Source organism: Medicago sativa, chromosome 5 (assembly GCF_051527215.1).
Source record: "Medicago sativa cultivar Bolivia chromosome 5, Bolivia_mono, whole genome shotgun sequence".
In the NCBI taxonomy this organism is placed as follows: domain Eukaryota; kingdom Viridiplantae; phylum Streptophyta; class Magnoliopsida; order Fabales; family Fabaceae; genus Medicago; species Medicago sativa.
In genome coordinates, this window is record NC_140753.1 from 69,012,062 (window position 1) to 69,020,663 (window position 8,602).

General features: G+C 39.1%; 1 non-coding gene across 1 annotated transcript; it reads left to right on the forward strand.

Moving 5' to 3' along the window:
• Positions 1 to 7,521: 7,521 nt before the first annotated feature.
• LOC146924399 (small nucleolar RNA R71) lies at positions 7,522 to 7,628 on the forward strand. The gene has a single exon (XR_015012924.1). It is a non-coding gene; the product is annotated as a small nucleolar RNA R71 (small nucleolar RNA).
• Positions 7,629 to 8,602: the final 974 nt, after the last annotated feature.

Below are 8,602 nucleotides of genomic sequence, written 5' to 3' on the forward strand. Positions count from 1 at the left end.
TTAGGCTGGCTGCAGACTCTTTATTGGGCTTGATGGTTGTTTTTTGAAAGTATATTATGATGGGCAGTTGCTTGCAGCAGTGGGTCAAGATGCTAATAACCAAATTTTTGTTATTGCATATGCAATTGTTGATGTTGAAAATAAGGACAACTGGAAGTGGTTTTTGACATTGCTTCATGCTGATTTAGGTGATTTCAAGGAACATGGATGGAATTTTATGAGTGACATGGAGAAGGTACATATTTATTGCATATACTGTTTTGATTTTTTGTCTTAACTATCAGGGATACATATGACAGTAAGTGGCAACTTTAGGGGACCACGAGTAAAAATATATCTTTATTGATTGTGTGTTTTTTTGCTAGGGTTTGATACCGGCCATTGATGACTGCTAGTCAACACTATGTTTTTAGTTCGTTTTGTGTCATTTTGTTAAGTTTTTAGTGTTGGAGAAGGTCACTTTACATGTAAAACATCAGAAAATTGGTTATTTGGAGCCAAGGCAAGAGTTGCTGCAACATGCCACGTTTGAAGATTGTGGGACATCAAATTGGTTCGTAAATTATCGTGGCACGTTTGACCCTGTCACGTGCCACGTTTGGGATTAATGTCTGCTGCCACGTCAGATAAGTGTATGAAACGTGCCACGTGAAGGTGAAAACGTGGCACGTTGATGCGAATGCTGTAACCCTAATTTTGTGATATAAAAGGGAGAGGACAGCAAAGGACCAGGGGTTCGGAATTTTCTGGTTTTTGAAGCATAAGATTGGAGCTGGAAACTGAGATCAGAGGTGGGAGACCATCCAAAACTCATTGCCGGTTATCGATTTATGTAATGAACTCTTCCTTATCACTAGTTATTTATGCTCTAGCCATGAGTAGCTAAATTTTAGATTGATTAAGCCTATGATGAATCTGATGTAATGTGTAATTTGTGATTGCCAAAACTCTCTTTTATCAATGGAACAAAGTCTTTATTCAGAATTATTTGAGCTTAATGCGTTTCATATATTTTTGCATGACTATTAACCCTAGCTTCAATTGTGCTATGAAATTGATCCTTGATGTTAGATGACTATTAACCCTAGCTTCTAAATCCGTTTTAATAATTCTGTTTAACTCAACATATGAACTAGAGGTAGGAATTTGAGGGTTATGACTTTGGGATTAACGCACTAGATATTGCTTCCAAGATTATTCAATCGACTTAAGAGATTAAGAGGTTATAGTTTAGGAATGGGTCATGAGTCAAGAGATTGATCATGACTATTTTGTTAATCCGTCGTCTAGATAAGTTTCATTAGTATAAAAGAGGAAGTGATCACAGTTGCAACAACATCAGAGGATTCTAAGGCTTGGTCAATTGTTTTAATCCGTTCGTTTCAAACACATTTTGCATTTGTTGATTTCTCTTAATCATTTCAAACCAACTTAACTGCCTAGGGCAACCCCCCATTTTATTACATCCTTATGATAATAATATGACTAGTTGATAGGGCCAAACCGCAAGTGCACGGCCTATCGAAGTAATAGTAGTAAGTAAGAGTATCGTTCCGCTAGGGAGTTGGTCAATCTAATTAACTTTTAGATATTGATTAGAGGAGAAAGAATTAAGAAGTTGGAGAGTGCAGTTTTTGAAAGTAAATAACAATGATAATAAAAAGCCTCGGGATCATTGGTTCATCATAATAACGAATCTTTTCACAAGTAAGCCTTAAACTTATAATTAAACGTTGATCCTAATTACTAAGGACAAGTTTCTCTTTAGCATATCACAGCTCCTCTCGAAGTCAGTGAGTGTATCCCTCCAACAACCACACCTATTCTCATGGGTGATTGCCTTTGGGACCCTTGAAGATCGAAACTTTATGTGTCCCAAGGTTTGCTAGACTATTCTCATGTTTCGCAAACCTTGTCTAAATCCACTTGTTCGGATATCAAAGCTCCGCGTTCGCTTTATGAATTGATATCTGTGATGATGAATTAACCATTATCAAACCCTCCGCGTTCGCTTCCACAGTTTGATAATAATTAATTCATGTTAAAACGGTGAATTTAGATTAGGAATTAGGGTAACAATTAATTAAGGTTTAAGACTTGGCTTGATCCGGATTACGTCATTAGACTTATCCAATGATCCCAAGACAAAGAGGTCTACTCACTCATGTTCATCGTAGACATGGGGGAAGAAGAGAGAATGCGATAAAAGTAAATTGCAAAGAAAGTAAAAGGAAATAAAGACTTTTTATTGAAATAAAACTTGAAATAAACAAAGTAAAGGATGATTGTTTATGGTGGAGAGCTACTCTATTTATAGCTTTTACAATCGACTTAGAAACTAAGCAACAAAAAGGGTAAAACAGTAAAGCTGCAACAGGGTAACTTGGCCTTGAAGAAAAAGCAGCAAAAGTGGCTCTGGAGGGTGGCACGGCCGTGCCACATGTTGGCACTGGCCGTGCCAAGCTTCTGACTTGGTGGGAACATATTTTTGTCCAGTATCTTCGTATTCTTGCGCTGTATTTGCTCCAGTCCTCTTTCTTTTGCTCCAAGACACCTTCCACCATATATTTATTCCTAAAATAAAATAAAACACAATTTGAAGTAAAATATTCTAAACTAAAATAAAATGCAATAAAATAAAATCAAATCTAAAATAAAACTAAACTAAATAAGGCAATAAATAATACTATCTATGACTCATCAAACTCCCCCACACTTGAATCTTTGCTTGTCCTCAAGCAAAAGGCAGCAAACATAGTAGCAACAAAAGATTTGATTATGGCAATATTAAGAACAAATGTCTCAAAAGAAAGGCCTTGCCTCAAGTACACTAATTACAATTTCAAATACTTCTCATGAACCTATTCTACCCGACATCAAGTCTCAAGTGAGTGAGTGTGTGCAGTCCAACCCTTTTCTTGCTCCTGTATAAGACAGATATTATGAGGAATAGGTTCTATCCTTAGTGCTAAAGTAACCGAGAAAAGTCCTTTCTTCATTTCATATAAGAGTGATGGGAATTTGAGTTAAACATTAAATTAGATATAACAATTAAGCACAAGGGGCTGCAGGTGCTTAGGGGCTATCTATCCTCGTAGGGAGTCTTCTCGGATGTAATTGTCCTTTCCCCCTAGATTCAAAATCACCCTAAGTAGTGCTGCAAATTTATTGTTTGTTTCATCTCCGCGTAGGAAGTCTTTTTGGATGTAATTGTCCTTTCCCCCTAGCATTGATGAATTTGTTTCACTTTAGGTTCAAATTAGGGAGTCACCACCACAATTAGGAAGTTAGGGATTGTCCTTTCCCCCACATGTTGGTGCCATTCTCCCGCCCCATTTAACATTAACAAATTAATAAGAATGTAACAATTAAGAACAATTTGGTTAATTTTCCCACACAAACTTATACTACTTTTACTCTTAAGACTTTAAAGGGTCTAAGTTAACACTAAAGATAGAACGTGTTCCTTAAAATACCTATTCATACATTTACTCAAGGATTGCAACCGGGTGCTTTTCTCATTGGAGAATTTCACAATAAAACATGATATGGGTATAGCAAGAACATAAGAAACACAAGAAACTATTTTCATGTACAAGAGGCGACCTAAAGAAGAGACAAAACAAAAATTTTCATGCCATATTTACATTAAAAACAAGCTACTTAGTCATGCCTCTTGCTATAAAAACAAAGCAAAAGAATAAAGTTCAAGGGAGTTTGGACACTACGACTCTAGACACTTTATTAGGCCCCCCCCACACTTAGGGGAAGCATTGTCCTCAATGAGTCAAAAGAAAAAGAAATTAAAAGAAGAAGAAGAAGAAGAAGAAGATGAAAGAAGGAGATGAGTAGAAGAATGAGAGAGATAGGGAGAAGAAGAAGGGAAGAGAGGAAGAGGAAAGCTCACATTTGTTTATTGAGGTCCGTAAGGAGGACCTTGAAGTTGGAGGTGTTGCATCATCCGACGGAGCATCTCATTATTTTCATCATTGACACGGTTGCCCCTTTGAACTTCATTGCGAAGGCCGGAGATCTCAACACCTTGCCTTTGTTGCTCGGTGCTCATCCTCTCGATTTCATTGTGAATCCATGTCCATCTTTGATTTTCATTAAGCTCACCGGCTTCATGGCCATGGTGCTCCTCTTGGTGCAAGTTAGCACCTTCTCCTTCATCATGGTGCAAGCTAGCACCCTCTCCTTCATCATCTTGTTGTTCTAGAACCTGCACATCATCAACATACAACCAATTTTCTTCCACCTCGGTGGTAGTCCGAGATGGGTTAGGCAATAAAAACACGATTGGCACATTTAGCTTAAGTTGGTAATGGAGTGGTGGACGATGTTTAATGAAATTCATAGCAATGAGGGTTTCCCGGTTAAGCTTATTGTTTCCCTCAATTGGTTTGATCCCCTCATCCTCACTCACACCAAAACACTTAGCTATGTATGTAATGATGCCACCCACCACTATGTCTCCCCTACCGGCTGGTCTAGTAGCTACAAAGTCTAGGTAATCAATCAAATAAAAGCCAGTGTTGACGGGGTGGTTGTAGAGCATTGCCCATAACATGAACAACTCATCGGTTCTAGTGTTTCCTAGCTCGGTTCTACCCCAAATGGTGCAAGCCATGACCCTCTGAAGGTACCTAAGTACGGGGTTGTGAATGTTGCTAGCTTTGTTGGCTCTAGGGACATAGTTATCAAGGCCGGTGATACGGTTCCAAAAGGCAGCTGGGTCATAGTTATCCGGTTTCAGACTATCATCCCAATGATCATGAATATACCCCTCATTGACAAAACCTAAGGCTTCACAAAAGTGCTGAAGAGACATATTATAATCAATGTTCATTAACCGGAAAACAACTCTATGATTAGGGTTATCAAAATTCAACTTATCTTTGGTAAAAACAAGTGAGCTTAAAAATTCATAAGTAAAATTCTCATAACCCCTCATAGGTGTTAGCATATCAGTCCAACCTAGCCTACCCATCAACCTAAAAACATCATCTCTAAGCCCTAGCACTTGCAAATCATAGGGATCAGGATATCTAGAGGGATGTAAGGTTTTAGAAGTAAGAATTTTGTACCTGTCCCTTTGTTTGTTGTCTTTGAACTGAATTCCATGATTCTTGACTTGTGTTTGCTTCTTTGGGGGAGGACCGGAAGAACTTGCTGGTTCCTTTCCACTTCTTCTTCTTGAAGCCATTTGACCTTGGTTGTGGTTGGTATGAAAGTTTGGGGTTTGGGAAGATTTTTGGTGGAAAGGATTGGTTTAGGATTGGGGTTGATGTTTAAGGAAGGTTTGTTGGTTTGGATGTGGAGATTGGTTAAGGTTTTGTGGTTTTTGGGTTAGGTTTTGAAGGATTAGGGTTTTGGTGAATTGTGGGTTTGGATGGATGAAAGATGTTTTTGATTGGTGGTTTTTGTTTTGGGTGAAGTTTGTGGTTGATTGGTGAAAGAATGGAGTGATTTGGTTAAGAATTGAGGGAGATATGGTGGTTTGAAGGTTTGAAGGTTATGGAGGTTTAGAGAGAAGTTTGAAAGATGAAAGAGGGTTGTGGTTTGTGAATGAGGAAGAAGGAAGAAAAATTTGATGTTATAGGGTGTGCAGAGATCGGGCACGGCCGTGCCACCCTTGGCACGGGCCGTGCCAACTTTCTGTGGCTCATGTCCCTTTTTTTGTTCACAAACCTGGCACGGCCGTGCCAGCTTCAGCACGGGCCGTGCCAACCTTCTGGTAAGGAGGGCTTCAAAAATTTTCAATTTCTTGATTTTTTCGAATCACACTTGGACAATTACCTACAAAACAACTTAAAACAAAACAAAAGCAGTAAAATGCGTGGGTTGCCTCCCACGAAGCGCTCTTTTAATGTCATTAGCTTGACGGTTAGAAAGAGTCCTTAGAATGGATCAAAGATATCATATTGTGTAGATGACGCTATAAAACGTTCTTTCACAACACGATCGTTAAGCATGCAACAAGAGTAAAGAGCGGGACCCTTCATAACATTTTCCAACTCGTATCCTACCATTTTATCACTCACTTGAAAGACTATCCTACCAAGTTTCACATCAATGAGAGCTCCCGCAGTTGCGAGGAAAGGTCTACCTAGGATTATAGGGACGTCGTCGTCCTCTTCAATGTCAACGACTACAAAATCAGTGGGGATGTATATCCCCTCTATCTTAATAGGTATGTCCTCGACAAATCCTACAAGTTTCATGGTAGAACGATCAGCTATCTTTAGTTCCATTTCGGTAGGTTTCAATTCTCCTATCCCTATCCTTTTAAAAAGAGACAAAGGCAGCAAACTAACACTAGCTCCTAAGTCACATAAGGCTTTGTTTATGGTTTCATTCCCAATTTCACATGGTATGGCAAAGCTACCTGGATCTCTAAGCTTAGGGGGTGCTTCTTGGATGATTGCACTAGTTTCCTTAGCCAAGGCTATCGTCTCATTATGCTCTATAGCCCTTTTCTTTGAAAAAATTTCCTTTAAAAACTTGGCATATAGAGGCATCCTAGACAAAGCTTCAGCAAAGGGAAGTTTAATGCAAATCTTCCTAAGTATGTTAACAAATTTTTCAAACTTACCCTCTAGTTTAAGCTTATCAGGATTTAAGGGGGATGGAGTTTTGTTTTCTTCAAGTGGTTTTGCTTCTTCTATCACGACTTTATCACCTAAGGGCTTGACATTCTCTTTCCCAATGTTTTTAACCTTAGCAAAAGTTTCGCCTAACTTACTACCCCCAAAAGATATGACATTAACTTGGGCTTTGGGATTGGCTTCGGTTTGACCAGGAAAGACTCCCGGTGATTGGGAAGAGGTAGCCACTTGTTGGGCTATTTGAGCGATTTGAGTTTCAAGCATTTTAGAGTGAGTAGCAATAGAATCAACCTTGGTATTGAGCTTGGAAAGAGAATCATTCAGAAATCCAGTTTGGTTTTTGAGTTCTTGAAGTTGTTTGTTTTGGTTGGCAATAGAATTTTCCAACAAAATTTCCAAATTGGATTTCTGAGTGAATCTTTGGTTGTTTGCATAACCGGGTGGTGCTACTTGTCCATAGGGATTTTGGTTTTTATAAAAATTTTGATTTTGTCGCATCCCTTGGTTGTATTGAGCATAATTCATTTGCTCAACACCATTAATAGCACTACCTAGTTGGCAATCAACACCAGCATGACCAGCTATACCACATATTTCACAAGAAGGAGTAGATGCAGAATTGATAGCACTAACATTGAATTTTTCAAGTTTTTCAGTTAGTGTATCAATTTTAGAAGCAAGGTGATCATAGTTAGAGACTTCGTGTATACCTACCTCCTTTTTGGAGGGTGAAGAACTAGAGATGGCTCTCTCGTCGGTCCATTTGTAATGATTCTGAGCCATGTCTTCAATCAAGGCATACGCCTCCGTGTAATTCTTGTTCATAAGTGCTCCACCTGCAGCTGCATCAACAGACATCTTAGTGGTATAAGACAAGCCATTATAAAAAGTGTGGACTATAAGCCACTTCTCTAGGCCATGGTGGGGACAAAGTCTTAGCATTTCTTTGAAACGCTCCCACGCCTCATAGAGAGATTCCCCATCTTTTTGATTAAACCGCGTGATTTGGTCTCTAAGTTTAGCGGTTTTAGATGGTGGAAAGAAACGGGCAAGGAATGCTTGCCTCATCTGATCCCATGAAGTAATGGAACCGACTTCGAGGGAATGGAACCAAGCGCTAGCTCTATCCCTTAAGGAAAAGGGAAAGAGATGAAGTCTTACGGCTTCTTGGTTCTCCTTCATGGTTCCACTAATTCGTAGGAAAACAGAGATGTGAAGATTGGGATCCTCAGTGGGGGATCCCGAGAATTGGTTTTGCTGCACCAAGTTAAGTAGGGCAGGCTTGATTTCAAAGTTGTCATCCTCAACCGTTGGGTACACAATAACAGCTTGTGGCTCAGCCGTAGACGGCGTTGCATACTCTTTGAGAGTGCGATTGGCCATGTCGGTGTTATTTTGTGCTGCTCTCCTCCTTCTATGTAAGAACCTTTCGATCTCGGGTATGAATACCGCTTGATTTCTAGTTCTTCGCATACAAGGTTGAGAACCCAAGAAGTTAACGATAACAGAAAAATAAAAAGTTAAAAATAAAAAGAAAAAGAGAAAGAAGAAGAGAGAATTCTAATCACTAAGAAAAAGCTAATTAAATTAGTTAACTCCCCGGCAACGGCGCCAAAAACTTGATAGGGCCAAACCGCAAGTGCACGGCCTATCGAAGTAATAGTAGTAAGTAAGAGTATCGTTCCGCTAGGGAGTTGGTCAATCTAATTAACTTTTAGATATTGATTAGAGGAGAAAGAATTAAGAAGTTGGAGAGTGCAGTTTTTGAAAGTAAATAACAATGATAATAAAAAGCCTCGGGATCATTGGTTCATCATAATAACGAATCTTTTCACAAGCAAGCCTTAAACTTATAATTAAACGTTGATCCTAATTACTAAGGACAAGTTTCTCTTTAGCATATCACAGCTCCTCTCGAAGTCAGTGAGTGTATCCCTCCAACAACCACACCTATTCTCATGGGTGATTGCCTTTGGGACCCTTGAAGATCGAAA